This window comes from Tenrec ecaudatus, chromosome 5 (assembly GCF_050624435.1).
Source record: "Tenrec ecaudatus isolate mTenEca1 chromosome 5, mTenEca1.hap1, whole genome shotgun sequence".
NCBI lineage: Eukaryota > Metazoa > Chordata > Mammalia > Afrosoricida > Tenrecidae > Tenrec > Tenrec ecaudatus.
In genome coordinates, this window is record NC_134534.1 from 29103241 (window position 1) to 29113028 (window position 9788).

General features: G+C 44.9%; 1 protein-coding gene across 4 annotated transcripts in view; it reads right to left on the reverse strand.

Moving 5' to 3' along the window:
• EBAG9 (estrogen receptor binding site associated antigen 9) overlaps positions 1–8586 on the reverse strand; it is a 33080-nt gene extending 24494 nt beyond the window's left edge. Inside the window, exons 1-3 of one of the 4 annotated variants that reach the window (XM_075549353.1) lie at positions 6767–7469; positions 6109–6196; positions 4556–4700 (exon numbers count right to left, since the gene is read on the reverse strand). The gene's annotated coding sequence lies outside the window, so the exon portion shown is untranslated. Of the gene's footprint in view, positions 1–4555; positions 4701–6108; positions 6197–6766; positions 7470–8546 lie in introns of those variants that run through there. The other 3 variants (XM_075549351.1, XM_075549352.1, XM_075549354.1) reach the window with 3 other exon arrangements.
• Between the last annotated feature and the right edge of the window lie 1202 nt (positions 8587–9788).

A 9788-nucleotide genomic window follows, 5' to 3' on the forward strand; every position in this document is an offset into this window, starting at 1 on the left:
TATATGAGGATGGGGAAATAGATCTATGTGCATATATTTATAGGTTTAGTATTAAGGTAGCAGAAGGACATTGGGCCTCCACTCAAGTACTCCCTCAATGCAAGAATACTTTCTTCTATTAAATTGGCATTCTGTGATGCTCACCTTCCCAATACAGCTGCTGAAGACAAAGCGGGTACATAAGCAAATGTGGTGAAGAAAAGTTGATGGTGACTGGCTATCAAAAGATATAGCATCTGGGGTCTTAAAGGCTTGAAGGTAAACAAGCAGCCATCTAGCTCAAAAGCAACAAAGCCCACATGGAAGAAGCACACCAGCCTGTGTGATCACAAGGTGCCAAAGGAATCAGTTATCAGACATCAAAGACCAAAAAATAATATAATTGTGGGCTCACTTCCATGATACAATCGTTGAAGACAAATGGGTGCAGAAGCAAATGTGGCGAAGAAAGCTGATGGTGCCCAGCTATCAAAAGAGATAATGTCTGGTGTCTTAAAGGCTTGAAGGTAAACAAGCGGCCATCTAGCTGAGAAGCAACAAAGCCCACATGGAAGAAGTACACCAGTCTGTGCAATCATGTCGTGTTGAAGGAATCATGTATCAAGCATCATCAGAACAAAAAATCTTATCATAGTGAATGAGGAGGGGAGTGTGCAGTGGAGACCCAAAGACCATTTGTTGGCCACTGGACATCCCCTTACAGAAGGGTTTCGGGGAGGAGACGAGCCAATCAAGGTGCGATGTAGCAACGATGGAAAATGCAACTTTCCTCAAGTTCCTAAATGCTTCCCCCCACTCCCTATCATGATCCCAATTCTACCTTGTAAGTATGGCTAGACCAGAGGATGTACACTGGTACAGACAGGAACTGGAAACAGGGAATCCAGAGTCGATGATCCCTTAAGGGCCAGTGGTGTGAACGCGGTACTGGGAGGGTAGAGGGAGGGTGGTTTGGGAAGGGGGAACTGATTACAAGGAACTACATGTGACCATCTCCTTCGGGGACGGACAACAGAAAAGTGGGTGAAGGGAGACATCAGACAGGGCAAGATATGACAAAATAATAAAGGGTTCATGAGGGTGGGTGTTGTGGGGAGGAAGGGGAAAAATGAGCAGCTGATGCCAAGGGCTTAAGTGGAGAGCAAATGTTTTGAGAATGATGAGGGAAATGAATGTACAAATGTGTTTTAGACAATTGATGTATGTATGGATTGTGATAAGAGTTGTATGAACCCCTAATAAAAAGATTTTTAAAAGTTAGTCTATGAGAAATGGTCATTTATTAACTGTTGAGAGGTGGAGTAGATTACATGCTAAGACAAAACCCAAGAAATTACAGTCTGTGTGTCTCTTGCTCTCTCCCCGATTATCTCCTCACACTTGAGAATTCTTTAATAATGGAACTTCTGTTTCAGCACTTCTTTGCTTTTTACTTATCAGAGAAAGAAAATAACCATGTAACCATTTAAAATAATCTGACTCCTCTGCTGGAAAACTTTAATATAATCAATTTTCTTAATTTTCTAAATGAGGAAACTAAGGCAGCAACTCAATGGCCACTGAACAGTACTGAAGTCAACTGCCCTGCTCGCAGGAGGAAGTAAGCCTAGGAGAAACTAGGACTGCCACGTATGCACCTCCTACACAACTACCACCAGCGTTAGATGCAGTCATTCACTAGACCAATTGTGCTCAAGTTAACTTTGACCAATGCAGACTTCATGCATGTCAATGTTTCACAGGGTGTCAAAAGTTGACCTTTTTTTTGAGAATCAACCCTTTCAAGGCACCTCTAGGTGGGCTCAATCTTTAACCCTCTACTTAGCAACTGAGTGTGTCAACCTACTGCACTACCCATGAATCCAATTCTGGTGGTTGGTGATGGTGGTGGATGGTGGTGGTTGGTGGTGGTTGGTGGTGGTGGTGGTTGGTGGTGGTGGTGGTTGGTGGTGGTTGGTGGTGGTGGTTGGTGGGTGGTGGTGGTGGTGAGGAGGAGCCTTCCAATCAATGCTAACTCCAAGGTTCTGATTCAGTTCTGACTCAGATGAAAACAGTGAAGCCCAGTTTGCATGTAAGTAATTGACAGGCTGTTTTACAAGCAGACTGTGGCTTGGTTTGAGCAGTTCTCTTTCCAAGAAGAGCAGTCATTGTGGTTCCTGTTTCCATCAGATGAGGTCCACGTGTAGAAGTGTCTTTTAGGTTGTTGAAGAGGATATTTGCAATGAGTAAGTCCTTGTTCTTGCAAAATTCTACCAGGCCATCTAAAGCACTGTTTAGATCATTAAGGCCACATTGTTCAAGTACCAATCCTTCCTGTTCCCAACATTTGTGTTCCAATCAGTAATTATTAATACAGCTTGACTGTATGCTTGATGTATTTCAGACTGCAAAATTGGTTTACATTTCCAATTTTTTAAACTTTGCCATTTAGTGGTTAGTGAGTAAATCAGAAATAATGTATGTTAACTGGTATTCTTTGTAGGTGTGTGGTCATTATTCTACCATTGATCATGCTCTACTTCAGGACAGAGCTTGAAATGATCTTCCGGAGGATGAATGTGATTCACCATTACTCTGTCGTCCCCTGCATAGCAGACTGGTGGTCTGGCACAAAATGGCTAACACCAGTGCAATCCTGAGTTCATTTATTTTTGACAACTTTAAACTTCCCTTTGTTCATTCCACATTCCAATCATTAATGGGTGTTTACAGCTATTTTTTCCAGGAATTGAAGGCTCAGTAAGCTTTACTGTCAATATTCATTAGGGCTACTTTAAGGAGTTGTGTCATTGAGTCAGTTCCGACTCAAAGTGATCATATGTACAACAAAATAAAAGGCTGCTCTGTCCTGCAGCACTGTCACAACGATTCTTATGTTTGAGCACATTGTTGCTGCCATTCCATCTTAATACGGGCCTTCCTCCTCCTCTTCTCTGCTGACTCTCTACTACAACAAATATGACGTGCTTCTCCAGAAACTGCTACCTCCTGACATGTTCAAAGTACTGAAGATGAAAGGTTCACCATCCTTGGCTCTAAGGGGCCAGTTGTACTTCTTATAATTGTGGTTCTTCCAAAACAGACTTAACTGTTCTTTTTCCAGGTCATGATACTTTCAATATTTTTCACCAGCACTGTAATTCAAATGCACTGATTCTTCAGTCTTCCTTATTCAATCTCCAACTTCATGCACATGAAGGAATTGAAACTACCATGGCTCTGGTCAGGCGAACCTTAGACCGCAAAGTGACATCCTTGCTTTTCAATACTTTAAAGAGGTCTCGTGCAGCGCAACTTGTCTTTTGATCTCTTGACTGCTGCTTCCACGAGCCGGATTGTGGATCCTAGCAAGCTGAAATACGTGACTACTTCAACTGTTTCTTCATTTACAATGATGTTACCTATTGGTTCATTTGTGAGGGTTTGGATCTTCTGCACTGACTTGTACTCCACACCGAAGGCCACAATCCTCGATCTTCATCAGCAAAAGCTTCAAGACCTCTTCACTTCAAGAAACTTATATCATCTGCATAGCGCAGATTGAGTCTTCCTCAAAGTACCGAACACTGATTGCTCTATAGGAATGAATACCACTGCTGGTTCCTTCTGAAAAGGAGCGAAACACAACACAGCTTTTCTACTGCCATGGTTGGAGACGGCATGTTGGCTTTTACAGGTACAGTAACAGCGTTGCAAACGGTTCTCTAACAATAATATGTAACAATTAACTCCTTTCTCCCTTACTCTTTAAAGGTGCCAAAACCATGTTTTATTTCCATATGCTGCCTATATTATTCTTAATCTCTATTGCAATCTCCTAAACCAGCAGTTCTCAACAGGTAGGTCATGACCCCTTTGGGGGTTGAATGACCTTTCTTTTTTTAAATCATTTTATTAGGCGTTCATACAACTCTTATCACAATCCATACATACATCAATTGTGTAAAGCACATCTGTACATTCATTGCCCTCAGCATTTTCAAAACATATGCTCTCCACTTAAGTCCCTGAAATCGGGTCCTCATTTTTCCCCTCCTTCCCCGCTCCCCCTCCCTCATGAACCCTTGATAATTTATAAATTATTATGTCATATCTTGCCCTGTCCAACATTTCCTTTCACCCACTTATCTGTTGTCCATTCCCCAGGGAGGAGGTCACATATAGATCCTTGTAATCCTTCCAACCCACCCTCCCTTTACCCTCCCAGTATCGCCATTCACACCACTGGTCCTGAAGGGATCATCCACCCTGGATTTCCTGTGTTTCTGGTTCCCATCTGTAGTTTCTGTTTCCTATCTGTACCAGTGTACATCCTCTGGTTAAGCCAGACTTGCAAGGAAGAATTGGGATCATGATAGTGTGTGGGGGGGGGTGGGGGGGTGTTGAATGACCTATCACAGGGGTTGCTCGATTCATAACAATAGCAAATTTACAGTTATGAAATAGCAAGGAAAATAATTTTATGGTTGGGGATCACAACTGAGGAATTGCATTAAAGGGTCACGGCATTAGGAAGGTTGAGAACCACTGTCCTAAGCCTTTATTATCATCTCACCTCTTGGCTAGACTATTATAAAGTCTTCTTCATTTCAATCTTTTTGTTCATTGCACGGATGTTTCATTGTTGTCAGTAGCCATTGAGTGGATTCTGACTTCCGGGACCACGTGTGCAGAGCAGAACTGCTCCATGATCTTCAAGGCTGTGACCATTTGGAAGCAGAGCGCCGTGTCAGAACAGCTAGTACAGAGAGTACTGGGGACTCTGTTTTGTACAACAGTGATTTCTCTATATCTCTTTTGCCCTGCTCAATCATCCTTCACAGTTTCTTACTCAGCTGGCACTTGCAGTTACCACCCACGAAGAAAGAGCTGAACAATTAGCATGATGAATAAAAGCTTCATTTTAAAACTGACCAAACGAAAATAAAATCTCACTATTTATTAGTGAAATCAAAATTTGGAATAAATTTTCAGATAAAAGTGTTTTTAAAAAACCATCTATATATGAGATTGTAGAGTATGTGGTTTTGAGAAAGGGGACAATACTAAGGAGATACCCTAGGAAAATATTTTAAAGGGAAACAGTTATTTATTTACTATTTGAGCTGAGGTGAGTTGTCTCTGGATTACTGAATGAAGGAGAGAATAAATTTCATTTAGTGTCTTGTTACCAACCACCTACCCACTAGTTGTAGTTGTTCAATAAGTACTTGTCCAATGGAATGATTTTAAACGTAAGTGGAAATAAAATTTAAAATTTTTCCAACAGAAAATTAGTTATGTGGGATGATTACTGATTATATAATAGAATTCCTCCCAAAGAAGAAAGAATATCATCATTCTGTGGAAAACTTACTGTTGTAATGAAAGAGAAGAACTAGTTCATAGACAGGTCACTATTTATTAACTCATTTACCTACCAATCCACCTTATTCATTTTACAGAAGAAAAAAAAGTGAAGCACAAAAAGTATGCATGTTTCCATACCCCATAGCTTAGGTTTATTAAGGAGTCTACCTAAGCCATGGGGTATAGACCTAGGTCTATGAAATTCAATACTAAATGGTCTAAAATCAATTTACCTCAAATGGTCTAAAATCAATTTACTTCAAACGACAAGAATACCTCACTAGACCTGGATACCACTAGATATCTCAAATCCAGATCACAAGAGAAGGCTCTGGACAAAGTAGGAAAAACATGTAGACTGAAATCATGAAAAAGACCATACTTGTCTCACAGAGACTGGTAGAATCTCCAAGACAATGGGGCTGAAACACCATTCAATCCAGAAATTAAAGCAAACCTTGGGGATCTAGCAATCCAGTCCTGTAAAATGAACAATCACACCCAGAAGAACATATTTCTTAGAAAAATCAGCCACAGGAGGCCAAACAACCCTCCAAAGCAGAAGGTCCATGACAACAAGGGCACTCGCAATGCGCTGCACTGACCCAATAGCCGCATCTGTATGGACTCAAACATACCAAAGATCGATCATGAAGATGGCAGAGGACTCAGCGATGTTTTCATCTACAAAACGTAAGTCCCCATGAACCGGTGCCAATTTGATAGTGGCTAACAGTAATGTAACAGACACTAGCTTACCTGCTATGAAATGCTTCGGACCCAGTGCCCACAGGTTCTGTTCTCTGCTCCTGAGTCATGAGCTTGCCCACACTGTACTCTAACGCCTCTAGAATGCACGAGACAAAGGGAAAGAACTCATCTATCTTCACCAATTTAATATTTCTATTTAAGTCTTAGACAATGGTAGACACAGTAGTGATTTGAAAATATTTGATGAGACATTAATATTCCTTGAGCATTCAATATGTGTGTAACACATAGGTTCCCAAACTTATTGCAGCCTTCGGTATGGATTAAAACTTAACGTAAAGATCAGAATTCTCAAACCAGGAGTGAATATCATGATGAACAGAGATAAGATTGACATTGTCAAGCATTTTGTCTTGTTTGGAGCCACAATCAGTGCTCATGGAAGCAGCAATCAAGTGATCAAAAAGACAAGTTGCATTAGGTAAATCAGCAACACAAAACCACTTTAAAGTGTTGAAAAGCAAGGGAGTTGCTGTGAGGACTTAGGTATGCCCAACAAGCCATGGTATTTTCAATTGCCTCTTATGAATGTGAAAATTGGACACTGAATAAGAAAGACCAAAGAAGAGTCAATGTATTTGAATTATGGTTCGGATAAAGAATATTCAAAGTACCATGGATTGTGAAAAAACAAACACACACACACCTCAATCTGTTTGGAAGAAGTACAACCAGAATGCTCCTTAGAGGCAAGGATGAGACTTCTTCTCACATGTATTGGGCATCATGTCGAGAGAGATGAGTCTCTGAAGAAGGACATCATGCTTGGTGAAGTAGAAAGGCAGCAAAAAGAGGGATGCCCTTTCCAAGATGGGAGACACGGTGGCCGCAACAGTGAGCTCAAACAGAGCAACAATTGTGAGGATGACACAGGGCTGGGCAGTGTTTTGTTCTGTTGTACATAGGACCTCTTCTCATTTTCAGTAAAAAATTACTCAGCGCCCTGGTAATGAAACACTTTTGTACTATAGTTTATAATCTAAAATAAAGAATAGATACCTGCTTTTGCAGCCCCTGTCTCCTATTGTTCCAGCACCCCTCCACCCTCACCCCGAGAGTGTGTGCCCACTTTGAGAAACACTGTTCCACTTAATGTATGTTTTAACACCCAAGGGAATCTTACAGATAACCTGAGAGGTAAATTTCACTATGGTCCCATTCACCAGATGAAGCTGACAGTAGAAAGATTTATTTGTTTATCAAGAATTTAGTCTGAGCTCATATCCTACTTGGGTATTTTTATTTAATCCCATATCCACTGCTCCCCTGTGATTGTTAAATGCACTCTGCACCAACAATGTGGTAAGTATGTATCTAGAGCTAATTCGTATTTCGGTGTGGCAAAATATTTTCTAGAACTGCGCAATGCTAACATATAGCATACGCTTAAAAATGTTTTAAGGAGCCCCCAATAAAATGTTTAAAAATGTTTTAAGGTCCCTTAAATTTTCTAGGAAAATACGAAAACAAGCTCTTGACAGTAGCAAAAAGAAAAGAGAGTTTAAACCATGAAACAAATGGGAGAACCAACATTCCCTGGGGAATTACTAAGCTGGGTCGAAGAAGATTCACCTAAAATGTGTGAAGAGAACGCTGCATTTAAAAACTCATCAATGATCTCTTCCCTCTTTATAATGGCTCTAAGTATCTGGCGAGATCCATTCAGCACACCCACTGTGGTCCCAGTTCACTAACCAAGTCCAGCCATGATCAGTGTGGGTCCACACCAAGAAAACGGACATTCCCTAGGATCGATCACGATCTGAGGGCATAAACGTCAACGACTGAAATTTCTAAACATTTTGAACACCTCTTACAGCCCAATCCATCCTCAAGACTTTCTAACTCTCTAAATTTAGGAAGGCGACTAAACCCTAGTTATTTCCTCTTACAGCTAAAAAACCTAAGGGTCGCAGCACCCAGGAAGCAAGGAGAACTGGAAGCGGAGTGTTTGAGCCTGGAGGGCAAGCGAGCATCTGGCGGAGTCTCTGGCCTCAGCTCAGGCCCTCAACTAAGTGGCACCGCTGACTCTTGGGAGGTTTCTGGAATGGCTCACGAGGGACCCGAGTTTCGGGGCTCGAAGGCTTTTAACTTGCGAGCACCCCTCAGAACTCCGCCGGGCTTGGGGGAGGGGGTGTCACAGGCACTGCACGGATGAGAACGTCGACGGGAGCGTTCGCGGGGTCGGCACAGCGTTCTAGGGCAGAAGGTGGGCGGCCGGCGCCTGGGGGGACGGGTTTCACACGACCTCCTTTGAAGTGCGGGCCTGAAAGGGAGCGCAGGCGGGCCCGCAGCTTCCCCGGCGGGGGGTGAAGGGGGACCCGGGACCGGGCCGGCCCGTGCCCGCAGGCCTGCCCCTCCACGCGCGGCCGCGGCACGGCGAGGGCTGCCCACGCGGGCCCAGCTCCCGGCCGCGACTCACTCACCCCTGCGGTCACCCTGACCCGGAAGCAGTACCCCAGAGTGGCAGCCGGCGCGGGGCAGGGCCTGGCGGAGGGGCGAAAAGGAAGGTGGGCGGGCGGGAAGTGTGGGGCTAGGAGGGTGACGGGGTAAAGGGCAGATGGCACCCCCAGGGCAGGGGTGGGGGTAGGGGAATCCCTGGCCAGCGCGCACGGGCCGCACACACTCACCTGCCCCTCCCCCTCCCAGCCCGCCCGGCGTAGGCTCCGAGCTGCCGCGGGCCGCGCGCGCGCGCGCACACTCAGGCGCGTGCGCGCGCACTGCTGGTTGCTTGCTCCCGCTCCCGCTCGCGCTCGCGCTCCGCGCGTTCAGTCCCAGCGCCGCTCATTCAAAGCCGGGCGCGCGCTCCGCCGCAGCCGCCGTGGCCCACGCGCAGCTGCCATAGCCACCGCCTCCTCCACTGGAAGCCCTCCCCCGCCCCTCCCCTTTCACCTCCTCCTGGAAGGCGGTGCTCGCTTGTCTCCGGGTCTTCCCTGCCTTGCCACGCCCCAGGGATTGTGTGACCCAATAGGGACGAGGCTGCTGGTTCGGGGCCGGGGCTGAGAACCAATGAGCGCTGGGGGGCGGGGCGAGCAGCGGCTGTCCGGGCTGGGGAGGGGTGGGGCCTTGGTCGCTGTGGGTTGGGGTCGTGGAGACTGCTGACTGGGGCATCCTTTTAGACGTGCAGCCTTTGAGTCCCATCGGCGCTCAAATCGGATCGCCCTACTTTCTTTGCAAAGCGGTGTCCCCGTCCTTCCTCCGCGTGTTTTCTCGTTCTCTTTCACCCTCAGAACTCCCCTACCACATAGGATCACGAAAAGCAGTGCTGCGTAAACAGAGGGAGCTTCATTGTTTTGGGATGATTTCGACCTGGTTAGGCTATATTCTCGTCCTTCCTCCGCCCGAGGGGTACGAGATGCTAAATTTGCTTCAGCACCGAGCCGCTTCTGAATAATTTTGGCCACTTAAGAAGTGGGACTTGACGTATCCATATTTTCACGTCGCACACAGCCAATCTCCCAAACTAAATTGTTCTTTTTCTCATTCTCTCTTTATAGTCTGTTTACTAGCTTCCTTGGCGTTTCTATTAAAAGGCTAACGTCTTTTGCCCTTGTGTCCGAAAGACCTTCAATAAAACTATCTGTTCCACTGTTGCAAACCAACTGGGGAGTTTTGGAAACCTGGGAGTTTATATGACCAAAGCTTGAAAGCAGTAAATTGTTTCTAAA